Source organism: Chiloscyllium punctatum, chromosome 45, assembly GCF_047496795.1.
Source record: "Chiloscyllium punctatum isolate Juve2018m chromosome 45, sChiPun1.3, whole genome shotgun sequence".
Classification (NCBI taxonomy): Eukaryota; Metazoa; Chordata; class Chondrichthyes; order Orectolobiformes; family Hemiscylliidae; genus Chiloscyllium; species Chiloscyllium punctatum.
Window position 1 is genome coordinate 13,350,871 of NC_092783.1, and position 20,636 is coordinate 13,371,506.

The 20,636-nt window shown below is 42.4% G+C and overlaps 1 protein-coding gene and 1 pseudogene across 14 annotated transcripts in view; one reads left to right on the forward strand and one right to left on the reverse strand.

Annotated features, from left to right (window-relative positions):
- LOC140467167 (ankyrin repeat and SAM domain-containing protein 1A-like) overlaps positions 1 to 20,636 on the reverse strand; it is a 346,018-nt gene that overhangs the window by 175,053 nt on the left and 150,329 nt on the right. The window lies entirely within an intron of this gene.
- LOC140467054 (CWF19-like protein 1) lies at positions 3,145 to 12,453 on the forward strand (annotated as a pseudogene).

The following is a 20,636-nucleotide window of genomic DNA, read 5'->3' on the forward strand; positions in this document are numbered from 1 at the left end:
GGCCTTCAGTAAAAGTGAATTGTATTCCACCACAACTTATCACCTCACAATCTTACATATCCACTATCATTAACATTAAGCCATTGGTTCAATAACAAATATAGCAAGAGCTACACCAGGCATACTTGAAAATGAGGCATCAATCTGGTGAATCACAGCACAGGACCATAGAAATGATAAACAGAAGTAGAAAATCATAAATATAACAAAGCAATCCAACAACCAACAGATCACAGCAACACTCTGCAGCACTGCTGTATCTAAATCAAAATGGTGGTGGGCAATTGACTAACTAACAAAAGACAAGTCCACAAACATTCCAATCTTCAATGATGGAGGAGTCCTCTCATGAGTGCAAAGACAAGGTTGAAGCATTTGCAACAACCTTTAACGAGAAAGGCTAAGTGCATGTTCTAAAGAGTCGTCACTGGACCTGAAATGTTACTGTTTTCTCTCAACAGATGCTGTTAAACCTGTGAGCTTTTCCAGCAATCTTTGATTTCATTTCTGTATTTCTCATTCATAGGACTTGTTGGGATGGTTCTTATGCTGATCAGAACATTGCTTCTCAGTCTTCATTCGCCAGATGCTTTCATTGGTTTGCAGGAGGTAAAAGTTCATACTTATAAAAGGGTAGAGAGAGAGAGAGAGAGAGAGAGAGAGAGAGAGAGAGAGAGAGAGAGAGAGAGAGAGAGAGAGATTCCACACAGCTCACTGTTGAACTCCTAACTTGCTCTGGACTGAAATACAGGTCACTTCTAAAACATGACCACTTTGGCCTGAAGTCTCATCTGTTTACATATAAACAAAACGGCCTCTCGATACCTTTTAATCTCTGTTCCAAACTAGTCTAATTGAAGCCCGGCGTATTTATGAACCCTCTGAAGAAAATCAAGGACACACTATCCTTGAGAAAAGGAACAGCTTTCAGAAAAGACGACCAGCTTTGTGACAGCTGGCTGAATCTGTATGTGGATATACACCTGTACCTTTTCTTTTTACTACTACTTGAATCAGCAGCTGTGGGAACAGTACTTAAAATGAGCACCAAGTTACTTACTTTCTAAAACATGAAATATTCCCTTCAGCAATTTGTAGCTTTAAAACCTGTCTTTTCCTATTTCAGTCGACAATAAAAATACAGAAAAATAAAACCAGTCTTTACAAGGCAATATTTAATCCAAGTCCTCCCAATAAAATTGAATCATTGTGAATCAGGAGAGAAAAGTCTGCACTGTTTCAACCCATACCTTCATCAAATGAAAATGGTGATGGCTGCTGTACACCAATCAACTTAGCATGAGGACACTTGCTTGAGTTATTGAGGGCAGTGTTTTAAGACCAACAGTGTTCAGCTGTTTCAACAAAATTTCTTCCAGCGTAAGGTTAGCACGGGGATGATGTACAGTGGTGATTACGCAAAGTGGGTCTGTTTCATTCACAACTCTTAAAATACTGAAGCAATCCTCATGCAATGAGACCTGGTTTACATACAGATTTGGTCTAATAAGTAGTTAGTGCAATGTGGAATTCACAGGAGTGATTGGAAGTGAGCATGTCAAATAAGTGAGAATCTGAGCCATTCCACTGACTTTCACAGGCACGAGTGTTATTGAATCCTGCACTACCAAGGTCCTGACCACAACTTGAACTGGTCCAGCCACATAATTATTGTAGTTACGAGAGCAAATCTTTTCGACACCTATCTTAGTATTTTCTTCTGTACCAAATGTTGTCTTATAACATTCTTGCAAAGTACTCTGGAATGTTTTACAATGTTATGATTTAACAATAACTGGCTTATAGGGTTACACCAGCAATTCCATAGGGTTTTCAGTGCTGAATGACCCAATGATACTGAGAAAAGTATTGTGAAGCAGGCAGAGTCTGAGTCAGACATGCATTGTGCAGTTGCATTAACTCTGAATTATTGCTGGCATTGGGACTGTCAGTTCTGCAGTCAAGGGACACCTTGGCAATAACCAATTTGTTTCTCCGTGTTTCGACTCATCAAGTTTTTTTTTAAAAGCCTCATTCAAATGCACATAAGCAGCTTTTCACATAATCCTACACACCTCTTATAGAACTAAAATATTAAACTAAAACCAATTCTTCCCTTCTTAATACACAATACAAATTAAACTTAAAGCTACATATAGTTCTGTCCATTTTGGAACCCATTCTTCCAAATCATACTAACTTATATGATGTACTTCATCACAATCTGGTGATTCTCTCTGTTTGAGTCATGTGTCAATTATGTAAAAATTATGATATTTACTTGATCATTCCAAAGAATTATAAATTAATTTTATTTTACATGCAACCTTCACAAATCCATAACCAGAGTTGCTAATTGAAAAACCCCTTTTTACCCCTTCCTGAAAAGTCTTGGCAAATGGTTATCTCAGTAGTTGTAAAGTAGTGAAATTTGGTTTAAGTAGGAATTGGGTGCAAATGGGGAAGAAGGTGCTGCTTTTTTGCTTTCAGTACTTGTGGTTGTCCGAATCACAGTGAATATTTATTTCAAGTTAAATATATACACTATAATTAAAATGGAATGAGACAATATTGTATACATACATTCACATGCCATAAGAAGTTGACATGCCACAACTGCAGCCATAGGAAAGGCTACATACAGCACTGCAATTCTGGACAATTACATTTACAGTAAATGCCTGCATCTCAAACAGCGTCACCTCCGAATTATTGAAGTGCAACTCAAAAACATAAACAACATAGGCATCAGGCATGGGGAAAGTTACCTGAACATTTTAATCCAGGAGGCCAGTCACACCCCCAGGTTGGAGAGTGGTCTGTTTCGTGGTTATGACCTGAAGGGTGTAACTGCAACTCAGGTAGGTTAAGGGCAACCCAAATGCAGTTCTGGAGGAGCCTCTGCCTCTGTTCATAACAAAACTGCCTCTCTAGGTGAGAGCAAATTATTCACAATTTAAGAGAAACTGGCCGTGGCATCATGGTACAAGAGGCCATTCAAGTTTGGAGAGTGAAAAGAAATACCATAGGAATGTAGTACCATAGTTATGGGATAGATATTGTCTTGTGCAGCTGAGAATAATTTGAGCTATGATAATCAGATGGTTACCCGACCTCCATGAAAGAACCAATTACAAAGGTAAAATGAGGAATAAAGAACTGTTGAGGGTGTTTGAGAACGAAATGAAACTGCAAACTAAGCAGAATTGTAAAGGTAATAAATTCGGGATTATACCAGAGTAACATGTAAATTGGCATAGGATTGAACAGTTCAGAGAGGTAAATGGATGGCTGAAAAAGTGGTGTGAAAAACAGGATATTCAACTCATTGGACACTAACATTTGTACTTGGCTAAGAAGGAGTTGTTCCACTGGGACAGGTTGCATCTAAATTGGGTTGGATAATTGGCCTTGTAAATTGTGTAATGAGGATTGCAGTTACAATGTTCATCTAAAAAGGGGGAAGTCAAAGGGAAAGAGATAATTCAAGAGGAAGCTTATGAATCTAAAGAGAAAAGTCAAGGTCACAGAACAGTGTAGCAATCTAGGCAAAGATAAAGAGACTATGTGACAGGAAAGATACAATATTTAATGGTACTACCATGTCTGGTTACGGTCAACTGGGGAAATTTGTCAAAAAGTTAAAATAAAAATAAAAATAAACCTTTTTTTGAAATACAGGAAGTATCCAGATAGAGATAATTGGGTTTTATCTAATGACCATTAAGACACGATTTTGTGGTGACCAAAACTGGAAGTGAAATATTCTAAGGTACTTGATTCAAAAAAAATTGAAAAGGGGTGGGGATAAAAGGAGGAGAAAGTGAGGACTGCAGATGCTGGAGATCAGAGCTGAAAATGTGTTGCTGGAAAAGCGCAGGTCAGGCAGCATCCAAGGAACAGGAGAATCGATGTTTCAGGCATAAGCCCTTCCTCAGGAATGAGGAAAGTGTGTCCAGCAGGCTAAGATAAAAGGTAGGGAGGAGGGACTTGGGGGAGGGGCATTTGAAATGCGAGAGGTGGAAGGAGGTCAAGGTGAGGGTGATAGGCCGGAGTGGGGTGGGGGCGGAGAGGTCAGGAAGAAGATTGCAGGTTAGGAAGGCGGTGCTGAGTTCGAGGGATTTGACTGAGACAAGGTTGGGGGAGGGGAAATGAGGAAACTGGAGAAATCTGAGTTCATCCCTTGTGGTTGGAGGGTTCCTAGGCGGAAGATGAGGCGCTCTTCCTCCAACCGTCATGTTGCTATGGTCTGGCGATGGAGGAGTCCAAGGACCTGCATGTCCTTGGTGGAGTGGGAGGGGAAGTTGAAGTGTTGAGCTACGGAGTGGTTGGATTGGTTGGTCCGGGTGTCCCAGAGGTGTTCTCTGAAACGTTCCGCAAGTAGGCGGCCTGTCTCCCCAATATAGAGGAGGCCACATCGGGTGCAGCGGATGCAATAGATGATGTGTGTGGAGGTGCAGGTAAATTTGTGGCGGATATGGAAGTATCCCTTGGGGTCTTGGAGGGAAGTAAGGGGGGAGGTGTGGGCGCAAGTTTTGCATTTCTTGCGGTTGCAGGGGGAAGGTGTCGGGAGTGGAGGTTGGGTTGGTGGGGGGTGTGGACCTGACGAGGGAGTCACGGAGGGAGTGGTCTTTTCGGAACGCTGATAGGGGAGGGAAGGGAAATATATCCCTGATGGTGGGGTCTGTTTGGAGGTGGCGGAAATGACGGTGGATGATACGCTGTACATGGAGGTTGGTGGGGTGGTAGGTGAGGACCAGTGGGGTTCTGTCCTGGTGGTGGTTGGAGGGGTGGGGCTCAAGGGCTGAGGAGCAGGAAGTGGAAGAGATGCGGTGGAGGGCATCGTCGACCACGTCTGGGGGGAAATTGCGGTCCTTGAAGAAGGAGGCCATCTGGGTTGTACGGTTTTGGAACTGGTCCTCCTGGGAGCAGATGCGGCGGAGATGAAGGAATTGGGAATATGGGATGGCGTTTTTACAGGGGGCAGGTTGGGAGGAGGTGTAGTCTAGGTAGCTGTGAGAGTCGGCCGGTTTATAGTAAATGTCGGTGTTGATTCGGTCGCCCGAGATAGAAATGGAAAGGTCTAGGAAGGGGAGGGAGGAGTCTGAGATGGTCCAGGTGAATTTGAGGTCGAGGTGGAAGGTGATGGTAAAGTGGATGAACTGTTCAATCTCCTTGTGGGAGCACGAGGCAGCGCCGATACGGTGCGGCACGGTGGCACAGTGGTTAGCACTGCTGCCTCACAGCGCCAGAGACCTGGGTTCAATTCCCGCCTCAGGCAACTGACTGTGTGGAGTTTGCACGTTCTCCCCGTGTCTGCGTGGGTTTCCTCCGGGTGCTCCGGTTTCCTCCCACAGTCCAAAAATGTGCAGGTCGGGTGAATTGGCCATCCTAAATTGTCCGTAGCGTAGGTAAGGGGTAGACGTAGGGGTAGGGGTGGGTTGCGCTTCGGCGGGACGGTGTGGACTTGTTGGGCTGAAGGGCCTGTTTCCACACTGTAAGTAATCTAATCTAATCGATGTAGCGGAGGAAAAGGTGGGGGGTGGTGCCAGTGTAGCTGCAGAAGATGGATTGTTCTACATATCCCACGAAGAGGCAGGCATCGCTGGGGCCCATGCGGGTGCCCATGGCTACTCCTTTGGTTTGGAGGAAGTGGGAGGATTGGAAAGAGAAGTTGTTCAGGGTGAGGACTAGTTCAGTCAGTCGAAGGAGGGTGTCAGTGGAAGGGTACTGGTTGGTACGGCGGGAAAGGAAGAAGCGGAGGGCTTTGAGTCCTTCATGATGGGGGATGGAGGTGTACAGGGACTGGATGTCCATGGTGAAGATAAGGCGTTGGGGACTGGGGAAGTGAAAATCATGGAGGAGGTGGAGAGCGTGGGCGGTGTCCTGAATGTAGGTGGGGAGTTCTTGGACTAAGGGGGACAGGACCGTGTCGAGGTATGCAGAGATAAGTTCGGTGGGGCAGGAGCAGGCTGAGACAATGGGTCGGCCGGGGCAGTCAGGTTTGTGGATTTTGGGCAGGAGGTAGAAATGGGCGGTGCGGGGTTGTGGGACTATGAGGGTGGAGGCGGTGGATGGGAGATCCCCTGAGGTGATGAGGTTATGGATGGTCTGGGAGATGATGGTTTGGTGGTGGGAGGTGGGGTCATGGTCAAGGGGGCAGTAGGAGGAGGTGTCCGCGAGCTGGCGTTTAGCCTCAGCAGTGTAAAGGTCGGTGCGCCAAACTACTACCGCGCCTCCCTTGTCTGCTGGTTTGATAGTGAGGTTGGGGTTAGAACGGAGGGAGTGGAGGGCTGCACATTCCCAGGGTGAGAGGTTGGAGTGGGTGAGAGGGGTGGAGAGGTTGAGGCGGTTAATGTCGTGGCGGCAGTTGGCTATGAAGAGATCGAGGGCGGGTAAGAGGCCAGCACGGGGTGTCCAGGTGGATGGGGTGTGTTGGAGGCGGGAGAAGGGGTCGTCAGAGGGTGGGCGAGTGTCTTGGTTGAAGGGATGGGGATAGCCTTGATAGCGCAAGATGATGCGAGTACCAGTGGTAGGAAAGATCTTGGTTTAGGAGAGCAGAAATTAGGATTAGCATGGGTGGAGATTAGGAATAGCAAGCATCAGAAAACAGTTGGGACAGTAATTATCCAGTTGAATACGGCACTAATCAAGAAGAAAGATGGGTTTATACAAAGGTGATGCGATAACTATGGCGAATAATTTTTAAAAAACCTAGTTATATCAAATAGGCAGAAGCAGTCTGGAATGGATTTGAGAAAGTTTCCCAGAACAATATGCAGTGGATCCAACCAGGAAAGCTGTATTTTACATCTAGTCTTTAGTAATGAAATGGAGTTATCTAGTAATCTCATCATACAGGATCACCAGAGAAAGAATCAGAAACTCAAATTCAAAATGGAATTACTGGAACTAGGAACACAATATTCCTAGTTCAGCCTCACCAACATCCTGTATAACTGCAACATAACTTCCCAACTTTTATACTCAATACCCTGACTGATGAAAGTCAATGTGCCAAAAGCCTTCTTCACTGTCCTATCTACCTGCAACTCCACTTTCAGAGAACTGTGAACCTGAACCCCAAGATCCTCCTGTTCCACTACACACCTTAAGGCACTACCATTCATCATGAAACTCCTACCTTGACTTGACTTTCCAAAATACAACACTTCACCAGTTATTGATATTAAACGCCATATGGCAATTCTTGGCCCAGCTGATCAAGGTCCTGCAACAATTTTTCACTGCACCACTGTGTGCAATACAGCCTATTTTAGTGTCCTCTGCAAACTTACTAAACATGTTTTGTATGCTCTCATCCAAATCATTGATAAAGATAATAAATAGTAATGGGCCCAGTACCAACCCCTAAGGCACTCCACTAGTCACAGGCTTCTGGTCCAACAAGTATCCTTTCACGATGACCCTCTGCTTCCTACCATCAAGCTAATTTTGTATCCAATTTGCCAGCTCACCCTGGATTCCATGCAATCTAACCTTCCAGAGCAGCCTACCATGTGGAACCTTATCAAAGGCCTTACCGAAATCCATATAAATTACAACTATCGCCCTCCCCTCATCAACTTTCCTGGTCACTTCAAAGAACTCTAACAAATTCGAGAGGGATGATCTCCCACTCACAAAGCCATGATGATCAAACTTTGTCTTTCCAATTCATGTGTATCTTATCTCTCAGAACCTTATCAAGTAACTTAACCACCACAGATATTAAGCTTACTGGTCTACAGTTCCTGGCTTTTCTTTGCAGCCCTTCTTGAATAATATCACAACATTTGCTACCCTCCAGTCTTGTGGGACCTCACCTGTGGCCAACAATGATTTAAAAATATCAGCCAGGACCCCTACAATTTATTCTCTAGCCTCTTGCAGTGTTCTTGGATATTTCTCAGGACCAGGAGATTTATCCACCTTCATACATTTTATACATCCAACACATCCTCTACTGTGATATGGACTATCCCCAAGATATCACCACTAACTTCCCCAAGTTTCCAAGTCGTCTCCATGTCTTTCTCCATGGTAAACACAGAGGAGGAATATTCATTGAGAACCTTGCCCATCTCCTGTGGTTGTACACATACATGTCAACTTTGGTCATCAACAGGCCCTATTCTCTCTCTAGTTATTCTTTATCCTTTAATATACTTAAAGAATCTCTTTAGATTCACCGTAATCTTCTCATCCAAGGTTATCTCGTTCCCTCTTTCGCTCTCCTGATCTCCTTCAGTAAGGTCCTACAGGAGGCTGACAAACTTAACAAGTTTAGTTAAAAAAGGTCAAGGATCATATCTAATCAAAAACTATGGCAAAGTGGGAAAAAAATCAGTGATAGGCCAAAAGATTGCCAATTTTCTTTAGTAACCAACAGCGGATGACTAAAATGCAAATGAGGGAGACACTTGATTATGAAAATAATCTAGCAAAAAATATACTAACAGAAAAGATTCCACTGACATGTAAAAGAGTAGCTAACGTAAATGTGTGATTCTTAGAAGATGCAACTGGGGAATTAATAATGGGAAACAGAAAATGGCAGATAATTTAAACTGATATTTTGTAGTATTCACAATGAAGGACACAATGAATATCACAAAAATAACAAATACGCAAGATCCTAATGTGAGGAATGATCGTGTAACAGTGTTTATCACGAGGGACAAAGTTTTGAAAAGCTAATGGGACTGAAGGCAAACAAGCCGCCAGGATCTGACAGCCTGCATTGAAGGATTAAAGGACTTCATTAGAAATAGTGGAGACACTGGTCAAAATATTCCAGAACTCTCTGGATTCTGGAAGGTTCAAGCATGTTGGAAACCACAAATGACACACCTCCAATCATTAAAGAAGGGAGACTGAAAGCAGTATACTTCAGGCCGGTTACCCGAACTTCATTTGCTGGAAAAAGTCCACTATTAAGAAAGAATTAGCAGGACATTTAGAAAAATAACGGAACCAGAGGCAACATGGTTTTATGAAAGGGAAATCATGCTTGATGAATCTTCTGGAGTTCCTTGAAAAAACAAGCAAAGTTGATAAGGGGAACAAGGAGCTGTGGTGTATTTGGATTTCTAGAAAGCATTCAATAAAGGTAACACATCAAGGAGGGCCTGTTTCCACACTGTAAGTAATCTAATCTAATCTAAAAAAAAAGGTTATTCCACATGATTTGAGTTCATGGCATTAAAATAATGTATTAATGTGGATAGAGGATTCACACAGCAGGCCAAGTCAGGATGAAAAGATCTTTTTCAGGTTGGAAAGACGTAATTATTGAAGTGCCACAAGGATCAATCTTAGGGCCTCAACTATTTGTTATCGACATTAATAATTTGGAGCCGGGACAGTGGGGGCAGAGTGTCATTTGATTTGCTGATGATGCACAAATCCATGGGAGAGCATGTTGTAACAAGGTCATAACATATCTTTAAAGGGATGCAGATAGAGAGTCAAAACCTTGGCAATTGGAGTTAACATCCGAAAGTTTGAGGACATACACTTTGGTAGGAAGAATCAGCATGTAGACTTCTGTTTAGATAAAGAGAAACTCCAAAAAAAGTGCAGCACAGAGTGGTCTGAATGCTGTTGTGCACGAAGCACAAAATGTTAGCAAAATGGGTGTAACAAATAATTAAGAAGGCAACTGAAATTTTGGTCTTTATTGTTTGGAGTTCGAATTTAAAAAACAGGCTAGTCTTGTTACAATTGTTAGTGTTGGTGAGGACCCACCTGGAATATTATGCACAGTTTCGGTCCCCATATTGAAGAAACGAAGGACTGGCATTGGAGACTATTCAAGAGAGCTTTATTTATACTGCTTTCTGGGATGAAGCGACTGACTTCTCCAGAAAACAGGTTAGGCCTTCATTTAGTAGATTTTAGAACAATGAGGGAGGATGTTACTGAAGCATACAAGATTCTTAGAAGGCTTGACAGAGTAGAGGTGGCATTTACATTCATTTGTGGGGGGGGGGGGGGGGCGCGGCGGCAGGGAGACACTCAAACTAAGGCCATAGTTACAGAATAACGGCATACTCATTTTAAACTGAGCTGTAAGGGAATTTTTTTTCCCAGACATGGTAAGTAACTGAAATCTCTACCCCCATACAATTACGGAGGCTAGATGATTGAAAGTTTTCAAAGAGGAGGTTGAGGAAATATTTTGAAATATTGTGGAGTTGAGGACTATGAGGAACTGAAATGAAAGAAGAGTCGAGATCTGACACAGAGTAGCTACATCTTAATAAATGGTGGGTCAGACTTGAGAAGGCATTTTAACCCCTATTTCTTATGTTCTGAAGTGGATGTTTTTGCAGGAATTAATGCTAATGTCACAATAGCACCACTCAATCACATATTGTGTGAGAAAACAAGGAGTTTTACTCAAGCTTCAAAGGGAGCAGATGAATCTGTAGCAGCTCTGTAAGGTCCTAGAAATTTGACCAAATTTATTTGTACTTCTTATTTTCTTATTTCAAGCAATAAACCTTGTTACCCAAGATCAGTACCCTGCTGCAATATGCTATGATGGTGTAAATCAATCACTAATACCCAGCTAGGTACAATTTAATGCAAAAACAAAGGATGATTGGTCACCATGAACAACCCTTGGCCTGTACCACATACTAACAAAGTTGGCAAATACAACAAGGTACCAGAAACGATCATCTGGAAAAATATGAGTTCAAAGGGAGAGGAGGACGAGAGTGCCTTTCCCTTATACCACTTTGCGGTAGCAGGCTGGAATGTTTTGGTGTAATGTCCATAGAATGTACCATTAGCAGTAATACCTAATGAATTCATCAAGCAGAAAGGATATGTCTCTAGGTCTCTGCAACAACTTCAATGGAGTGTTAGGGGAATGTAAGATTAATGTCTGTAAGCCTGTGATGAATATGAAATGTTACACTGCTCAGGAGGTAGCTATGAAAGCTGTTCATGGTGGTCAGACGTTTTCTCAATTCCACCGAGGATTTCTGATGCATACACAATTGTCAACAGCTGAACAGCTTACCCTGTAGGTTCAGACAGAAATGTGGCCCCTACTTCAAGGTGCAAGGGCGAGTTAGGGACTATTAAACAACGTGTTTGTACTGCAGTACTTACTGCTTGAGGGACTGTTCTGCTAATGGGAAATGCAAAATATCATTATTTGATATTAGGTTTGAGAGAGAGAAACAAGAGTCACAAATTGCACTCAAGAGCGCACTAACCGCCAATTCCCAATTCAAGGGTGTGGACATTCTGCTGACATCACAGCAGCCAAAAGGAGTGTGGCAATATGGGATTAATCTGGAAGGTATTGATACAAAATCATATGGTTCCATCTCTGTCTCTCACCTTTCTTTTGCCCTAAAGCCACGATATCATTTTGCTGCATTAGAAGGTGCCAATTACAAAAGGTTACCTTACAGAAACCATATGATACTACAGGAAAGTGCACAGCACGTCAACAGTTCATAGCACTGTCAAACCTCAGCAATTCTAGTAAGAAAAAGTACTTGTACACATTTATCATAATTCCCCTTTGTGCTATGGATCCAACTGAACTTGCAAAACAGTCACTGGACGTAACCGAAAGTCCATATAGGAAAATGATGAAGGAATTTCAAAAAACAAAAAACAGAGGAAACTGCAACAGGAGAGAATGAGTTCTTCTTTGACTTAAGTAAAAAAGGAAAGAGATTGTCTGAATGAGGAAGACCTTCACCTCATCAATCAAACACCTCAGCCCTCAGGTCCTTGCTGGTTCTGCCTTGCTAGTTCCGAAGTAGAAAAGTACTTGTCAGTAGTGGTACACATTGTTATATTGTCCTTGCAAAAGGTAGCTTAATCCCTAATCATAAACTCATTTTGCCTATTGGGCACCATAAGTCAGTGGTAGAGCTTCTTTCAGAAGCCATAGAAGAAGTATAAACTGGCTTTGAAAAAGTTTTAAAAGAGCATTGGGAAAAGATTTGTAATGTTTGAAAGAAACTACAGGAGTCTGCACCCACAATTGCAGGTGGTTCCTGCACCTATTCAGTGTTGTACAACTGAGGACATTAAAGAAGTTTTTATTGTACAAGCAGAGGAACAGCAGATGGGGCTAATGGAGATCCCTGAACATTAGGATCTCAAACAAATAATTCAGCCTGGATCAGCATATTTCTATGTTGAGCTGGACAGTGGAGAAAAATTGTTGCACCGAATCAAGAGACACTTTCCTTTACAATTTGGAAGAGGGGCTTTGGCAAGTGAGGCTGTCCTAAAAATGCCACATAAAGCCAACTGGAAGGAATGTAAATACAGCCGAGAAAAAGAAGAATTTGCTAAGGTTTTCAGGAATGGTTTTCAACCATATGATTTTTCATTACTTGACTAACTTAAGACTATACTGCATTTAAATTATTTTGAATGCTTTCAATAGCACAGGTTGATGTAATCTCAGAATTGTTTTAGGTGCTTACTTTGATACAGATATCTATTTTCATCAACAGAATTGCAGTTGTGAACATTCACTGGACATTAGAAAATAACATATATAATTGTTTTCTAATTAAACTCACACAGCAAAATTAATCTGATATTTTAAAATTTAGTTCCTCTCCTTCCACAAATGTAAATATATTGACTCAATGAGAACATTTTTTAAAAAGTTGCTATTGGAATGTGGTGGCTCAAAGTAATTCTGGAAATTGCAATGTTTACTTATTGGAGTGAGATAGAAGAGTATAAAGAAAGTAGGAGCATACTTAAGAGGGAAATCAGGAGGGCCAAACGGGGACATGAGACAGCTTTGGCAAATAGAATTAAGGAGAATCCAAAGGGATTTTACAAATATATTAAGGACAAAAGGTTAACTAGGGAGAATAGGGCCCCTCAAAGATCAGCAAGGCGATCTTTGTGTGGAGCCACAGAAAATGGGGAGATACTAAATGAATATTTTGCATCAGTAATTACTGAGGAAAAGGATATGGAAGATATAGACTGTAGGGAAATAGATGGTGACATCTTGCAAAATGTCCAAATTACAGAGTAGGAAGTGCTAGATGTCTTGAAACGGTTAAAGGTGGATAAATCCCCAGGACCTGATCAGATGTACCCGAGAACTCTGTGGGAAGCCAGAGAAGTGATTGCTAGGCCTCTTGCTGAGATATTTGTATCATCGATAGTCACAGGTGAAGTGCCGGAAGACTGGAGGTTGGCAAATGTGGTGCCACTGTTTAAAAAGGGCAGTAAAGACAAGCCATGGAACTATAGACTGGTGAGCCTGACCTCGGTGGTAGGCAAGTTGTTGGAGGGAATCCTGAGGGACAGGATGTACATGTATTTGGAAAGGCAAGGACTGATTTGGGATAGTCAACATGGCTTTGTGCATGGGAAATCACGTCTGACAAACTTGATTGAGTTTTTTGAAGAAGTAACAAAGAAGATTGATGAGGGCAGAGCAGGTAGATGTGATCTCTTTGGACTTCAGTAAGGCGTTCGACAAGGTTCCACATGGGAGACTGATTATCAAGATTAGACCTCATGGAATACAGGAAGAACTAGCCATTTGGATACAGAACTGGCTCAAAGGTAGAAGACAGATGGTGGTGGTGGAGGGTTGCTTTTCAGACTGGAGGCCTGTGACCAGTGGAGTGCCACAAGGATCGGTTCTGGGCCCTCTACTTTCTAAAATGATTTGGATGCGAGCATAAGAGGTACAGTTAGTAAGTTTGCAGATGACACCAAAATTGGAGGTGTAGTGGACAGCGAAGAGGGTTACCTCAGATTACAACACGATCTGGACCAGATGGGCCAATGGAATTTAATTCAGATAAATGTGAGGTGCTGCATTTTGGGAAAGCAAATCTTAGCAGGACTTATACACTTAATGGTAAGGTCCAAGGGAGTGTTGCTGAACAAAGAGACCTTGGAGTGCAGGTTCATAGCTCCTTGAAAGTAGAGTCGCAACTAGATAGGATAGTGAAGAAGGCGTTTGGTATGCTGTCCTTTATTGGTCAGAGTATTGAGTACAGGAGGTGGGAGGTCATGTTGTGGCTGTACAGGACATTGGTTAGGCCACTGTTGGAATATTGGTGGAATTCTGGTCTCCTTCCTATCGGAAAGATGTTGTGAAACTTGAAAGGGTTCAGAAAAGATTTACAAGGATGTTGCCAGGGTTGGAGGATCTGAGCTACAGGGAGAGGCTGAACAGGCTGGGGCTGTTTTCCCTGGAGCGTCAGAGGCTGAGGAGTGACCTTATAGAGGTTTATAAAATTATGAGGGGCATGGATAGGATAAATAGACAAAGTCTTTTCCCTGGGGTCAGGGAGTCCAGAACTAGAGGGCATAGGTTTAGGGTGAGAGGGGAAAGATATAAAAGAGACCTAAGGGACAACCTTTTCACGCAGAGGGTGGTACATGTTTGGAATGAGCTGCCAGAGGATGTGGTGGAGGCTGGTACAATTGCAACATTTAAGAGGTATTTGGATGGGTAGATGAATAGGAAGGGTTTGGAGAGATATGGGCTGGGCGCTGGCAGGTGGGACTAGATTGGGTTGGGATATCTGGTCGGCATGGATGGGTTGGACCGAAGGGTCTGTTTCCATGTTTTTTTACTACAATTTAAATTAAATTGTATGGATTTGTGTTTTTAGGAAAATGGTGTGCAGTCTGATACATTTTCCCAGTTCATAAGTATTGTGATTTTAATGAAACAATCCATTTTAGGTATTTTGTTACACGGTTCAGTGCAAAGTCTTTGTTTGTAAGATCTATTTTAGTATATTTCATGGGATATATGTAACTGTAATGGTCAGAAACAACCACTTAAGACTCATTTACTTTTCTGTTCCTGATAATGAATTAAAGCTTTACTGAATGTTAAAAAAAAAAATGGGCAGCACGGTGGCACAGTGGTTAGCACTACTACCTCACAGTGCCAGGGTCCCAGGTTAGATTCCAGCCTTGGGTGACTGTCTGTGTGGAGTTTGCACATTCTCCTCGTGTCTGCGTGGGTTTCCTCTGGGTGCTCCGGTTTCCTCCCACAGTCCAAACATGTGCAGGTCAGGTGAATTGGCCATATTAAATTGTCCATAGTGTTGGGTGCATTGGTCAGAGGGAAATGGGTCTGGGTGGGTTACTCTTCGGAGGGTTGATGTGGATTGGTTGGGCAGAAGGGCCTGTTTCCACATTGTAGGGAATCTAATCTAAATCAAGCTTTAAAATTGGTTTAAGGCAAGCATGAGAGGCATGGGTAAAATTTAACTGCAGTTAACTGGACCAAACCACAGCACACTCTGCACATTACAACAGTAAACAAAAGTAAAGTCGCATTTTCAGTTGGCTAAGTAACTTAGACATTCTCATTTGCTCATAAATTTCTTAAAGACGCAGTAAAACAATTCGTTTGAAGAATGGTAATTGTAATGATACAGCAAGTTCTGCATCCTACCCTATCCCATTTTCTCCACCTCAATCAATTCAGGGTGTGACTGCAACACAAACATCTAACAGAGCTAAATGCACGCCATACTCCCTCTAACTACACAGTCATGCAGAGAATCTGCACATTCTGATCAGCATAATCACTGCATCAAAGCATTAACTGCTAGCTTTGGAAGTTGCTAACATACACTCCTTGACCAAGAAGAAAAAAAGAGTTGGAAGTAATATTGAAAGCGGGAAAGATGTTTCCCTTGGATGGGGAGTCTGGAACCAAGGATCAAACTCTCAGGATATGAGAATAGGCCTTTTAGGACTGAGATGAGGAAATCTTTCTTCACAGAGGGTGATCAATCTGTGGTATTCACTGCCACAAAAGTCTGTGAAAATGGGGTCACTGAGTATACCCAAGAAAGAGATTGGTAAGTTATTAAGTTAAAAATCACACAATACCAGGGAGAAGTCCAACAGATTTATTTGGAAGCACTAGCTTTCGGATCGCTACTCCTTTATCAGGTGGTTGTGGAGTATAATATTGTAAGACACGGAATTTATAGCAAAAGTTCACAGTGTGATGTAACTGAAATTATATATTGAAAACGACCTGGATTATTTGTTAAGTCTGTCATTTTTTTAGAATGACCATGTTGGTTTCAGTTCTTTCATATGTAAATCGCAAAACTTTCTTAAAAGTTACATTCTCAAGTGAACTTGAACAATTGGTGTCATGTTAATGCACTGAAGGGGTGAGCTGCCCAGTGTGAGACTGTCTGTGTCGCAATGGTCAGACTGATTCTAATCCAAAAAAACGGATTTACAGAATACTGGATTCATCCAGTTTTTGAGCAAAGTAAAATGTAATTCTGCAAGCACAACTTCACCCCACAGACTTATATGTATGTGTGTGTGTGTGCGCGCATGTGGGTGTGTGTTGGGAAGGGGTGGTTATGAGTGTCTGTGAGTGTGTGTGTATGTGTGTGTGAGTGAGAGTCTAAAAGGGGTACAAGTGTGTGAGAGTGTAGGAGTGTATGTGCCAGCATATGAGAGAGGGGCTGCGTGAGTGTATGGGTCTGTAGGAGAGTGTGCATGTGCACGTGCGTAGGAGTGTCTGTGTGTGTGCGCATGTGCCTGTGCACATCCGACTGTCTGTGTGTATTGTGCAATGGGTCACCTGTAGTGTGACATGAACCCAAGGTCCCGGTTGATGCCATCCCCATGGGTACCGAATGTGGCTATCAGCCTCTGCTCAGCCACTTTTCGTTGTTGCCTGTCCCAAAGTCCACCTTGGAGGACTCAAAGGTCCGAAGTCAAATGTCCCGAAACGCTGAAGTGTTCTGAGATTGGGAAGGAACACTCCTGCCTGTTGATTGTTGTGCAGTGTCCATTCATCTGTTGCCGTAGTCTCTGCTTGCTCTCGTCAATGTATCATGCCTTGGGGCACCCTTGCCTGCTGCGTATAAGGTAGACAACATTGGCTGAGTCACATGAGTACCTGCCATGTACATGGTAGGAGGTGTTCCCACACAATGGTGGTATCTATGTTGACATTATGACACGTCTTGCAGTGCCTACTGTGACAAGGCTGTATGGTATTGTTGTGAAAGCTGGGCAGTTTGCTACGAACAATGATCTGTTTGAAGTTTGGTGGTTTTTTTAAAGGCGAGAAGTGGAGGTGTGGGGAAGATCTTGGCAAGATGCTCATCCTCATTGATAACGTGTTGCAGGCTGCGAAGAACATGGCGTAGTTTTTCAGCTCCTAGGAAGTACTGGACAATGAAGGGTACCCTATCGGCTGCAGCGCGTGTCTGTCTCCTGAGGTCAATACAGTTCCTCGCTGTGGCACCGTTGGAACTGGCGGCTAATGAGTTGAGCATCATACCCCATTCTTATGAGGACATCCTTGAATACTTCCAGGTGCTCGTCATGTTCCTCCTCATCTGAGCAGATCCTGTGTATGCATAGGGCTTGTCCATAGGGGATGGCTGATTTAATATGTTTCGGGTGGAAGCTAGAGGAGTGTAGCATCATGAGGTTATCCGTGGATTCACGGTACAGTGAGGTGCTGAGGTGCCCATCCTTGATGGAGATACATGTGTCTAAGAATGAGAGTAGTCCATGTTGAGTTTGATGGTGGGATGAAACTTGTTGATATCACTGTGTAGTCTTTTCAGTGACTCCTCGTCATGAGTCCAGAGGAAGAAAATGCCTTCACCTACACCTGCTGTGTAGTGTTGGTTGGAGGTCCTGCATAGAGAAGTCATCTTGCTCGAACTCCAAATCATGATAAGTTATTAGATAGTAAAGGTATCAAGGGGCATGGAGATAAAACATGGCTATGGTGTTGAGAAGGACGATGGGCTGTGCTCATGTTGAAATGCAGAGGCGGCTCAAAAGACCCTATCAACCTACTTCCTGTTCTTGGTTTCTGTAAAAACATTTTGAAATCAGGAAACCAACAAAGAAAAATGTTTCAGCTGTTTGAGAGCCTTATTGATAGACAGTACCTTGATATGGAGGTAGGACACTAGTAAATTCAGCAAAGAATTGGAACTGGGAAAATGGAGGAGAGGTGTGAATAGAACAAAAGAAGCCTCCACTTGTTGTATTTCACTGGGGAAATCCAATCCCACTCCATTTCACTCTCGCGCAGATGAAAGACAGGCGAACTTGACAAATTATGGCAATGTTTATGTCTTCACAAACAGCTGCAGAACAAACAGAAGCCAGAGTTTCTGTGAAGAAGATATCCTCAGCTCTGCCTGCACCTTTACCAGATAGATTAGAAGAGGTGAAGGTACAGTGAAAGATTTCAGTTTTTAAAAATTCTTTTGCTGAATTAATGAAAGCCAGCACTAGACAATGCTAGTCTTCATGCATACGCTACATCAAGAACACTACTATGTAACCTCAAGGATAGGTTTACTTTTAAAGTTGATGGATCCACTCGGGTGACAGGTTTCTGAAAGATTCTGATTTATGTAAACCGACTGTGGTAGGTGTATGCACTATTGTTGACTGGCAGATTTTAGAAAGCATGTGCTGGGACAGTATGATATCCTATAAATGATAAGAATATCTCTCTCTCATTTGGGGTTTGAAGGGTTCTATTCCAAGCCTTGGCTGGAAATCTCAGCTGATAATTTGGGTGCATGATTAAAAAGGGCAGAACATAATTCCCCTTTTTGAGCATGCAACCTCTTCATTGACACACTCTCACCTGAGGTCCCATGAGGTTTTTGCAAAAATAAATCATGGCAATGGGTGATTGAATGTGGCTGAGGTCATTATGGGCTCTACTTTCTTTATATTTGTTTAAACATTTTTTTTCTTAGTTGACCACAGTTGTTTAACTGTACAAGTAGAGTTCTGCCTTTTTAAGAGTTTATCCTGCTTTTGTATTATGCAAAAACATGCTTGAATTCTTCTTATGTTTTTTGTCTGTTGGTTACATCACCCTCCATGAAGAAAGGTTTCCTCATCTCAGTCCTAAAAGGCCTACTCCATATCCTGAGACTTTGAACCTTGGTTCCAGACTCCCCATCCAAGGGAAACATCTCTCCCACTTTCAATATTCCTTCCAACTCTTTTTCTTCTTGGTCAAGGAGTGTATGTTAGCAACTTTCAAAACTAGCAGTTAATGCTTTGATGCAGTGATTATGCTGATCAGAATGTGCAGAATCTCTGCATGACTGTGTAGTTAGAGGGAATTTATCTCTCTTCGAATTTCACGTGTTGCACCATGAGTTGACTGAGGTGGAGAAAATGTGATAGGGTAGGATGCAGAACTTGCTGTATCATTACAATATCCCTTCTTCAAACGAGCTATTTTACTGCACCTTTAAGAAACTTATGAGCAAAGGAGAATGTCTAAGTTACTGATCCAACCGAAAGTGCAACTTCACTTTTGTTTGCTGTTATAATGTGAGGAGTGTGCTGCGCACAAGACGTTTGTCACAAATCTACAGAAACAAATACCTAATGTTAAAATGTTACAAAGAATGAAGAGTTGACCTTTTCTGTGAAACACATACTTAAAGCAATTTTATAACAGATTTACAATTTCGTGTCACTGTGATGTTATGCTAATGCAGCTGAATGCTGTATCTTAACATTCAACAATTCACTTAATTTCTCACATTTTGAAGCAAAATTATATGTTGAAATTCATGATGGCAGATGTAATTTTTATCTAAATACTGACTAAATGCAAAGCCACACATTTGTGGTGACTAGAGGAAAAGGCAACATCTGGTATGAGGAGAAGAAAAGCTGACAACACAATACATCATTATGTTAAACAACAAGACATCAGCCAGTTACGGGTCAGTGATCTACTTAATTTAGTATGCAAATTAATGCTGGTGCTAGATTACATGACGAACAGAATTTATCCACATCTCTAACAGAATAGTTTAATTTACATCCATTTGCCAGTTAATCTCTACTGAAACACATCATCAAACACTGGAACAAAATTTTATTCCATCATATCACATTTGTAACCTTATATTTAAGTCATCTGCCTTGACTACTGCCTATTCACAGACTGTTCCCTTTGTTCTCTTCACTTAACTTTTTCAGTTCTGATGGAAGTTTATCTATCTGAAATGTTAACCCTTCCTCTCTCTCAGATGCTGGCTGACTACTGGGTTAATCCAGTTTTTTTCTGTTATTACTTCCAGCATTACGATATTTTGCTTTTAAATGGAAAACATATTTTATTTCTATAACTATCATCAAACATTGATCATAGAGTCATAGACATGTACAGCACGGAAACAGATCCTTCGGTCCAACCCGTCCACGCCGACCAGATATCCCAACCCACTCTAGTCCCACCTACCAGCACCCGGCCCATATCCCTCCAAACGCTTCTTATTCATATATCCATCCAAATGCTTCTTAAATGTTGCAATTGTACCAGCCTCCACCACATCCTCTGGCAGCTCATTCCATACATGTACCACCCTCTGCATGAAAAGGTTGCCCTCTCACCCTAAACCTATGCCCTCTAGTTCTGGACTCCCTGACCCCAGGGAAAAGACTTTGTCTATTTATCCTATCCATGCCCCTCATAATTTTGCAAACGTCTATAAGGTAAACCCCTCAGCCCCTGACGCTCCAGGGAAAACAGCCCCAGCCTGTTCAGCCTCTCCCTGTAGCTCAGATCCTCCAACCCTGGCAACATCCTTGTAAATCTTTTC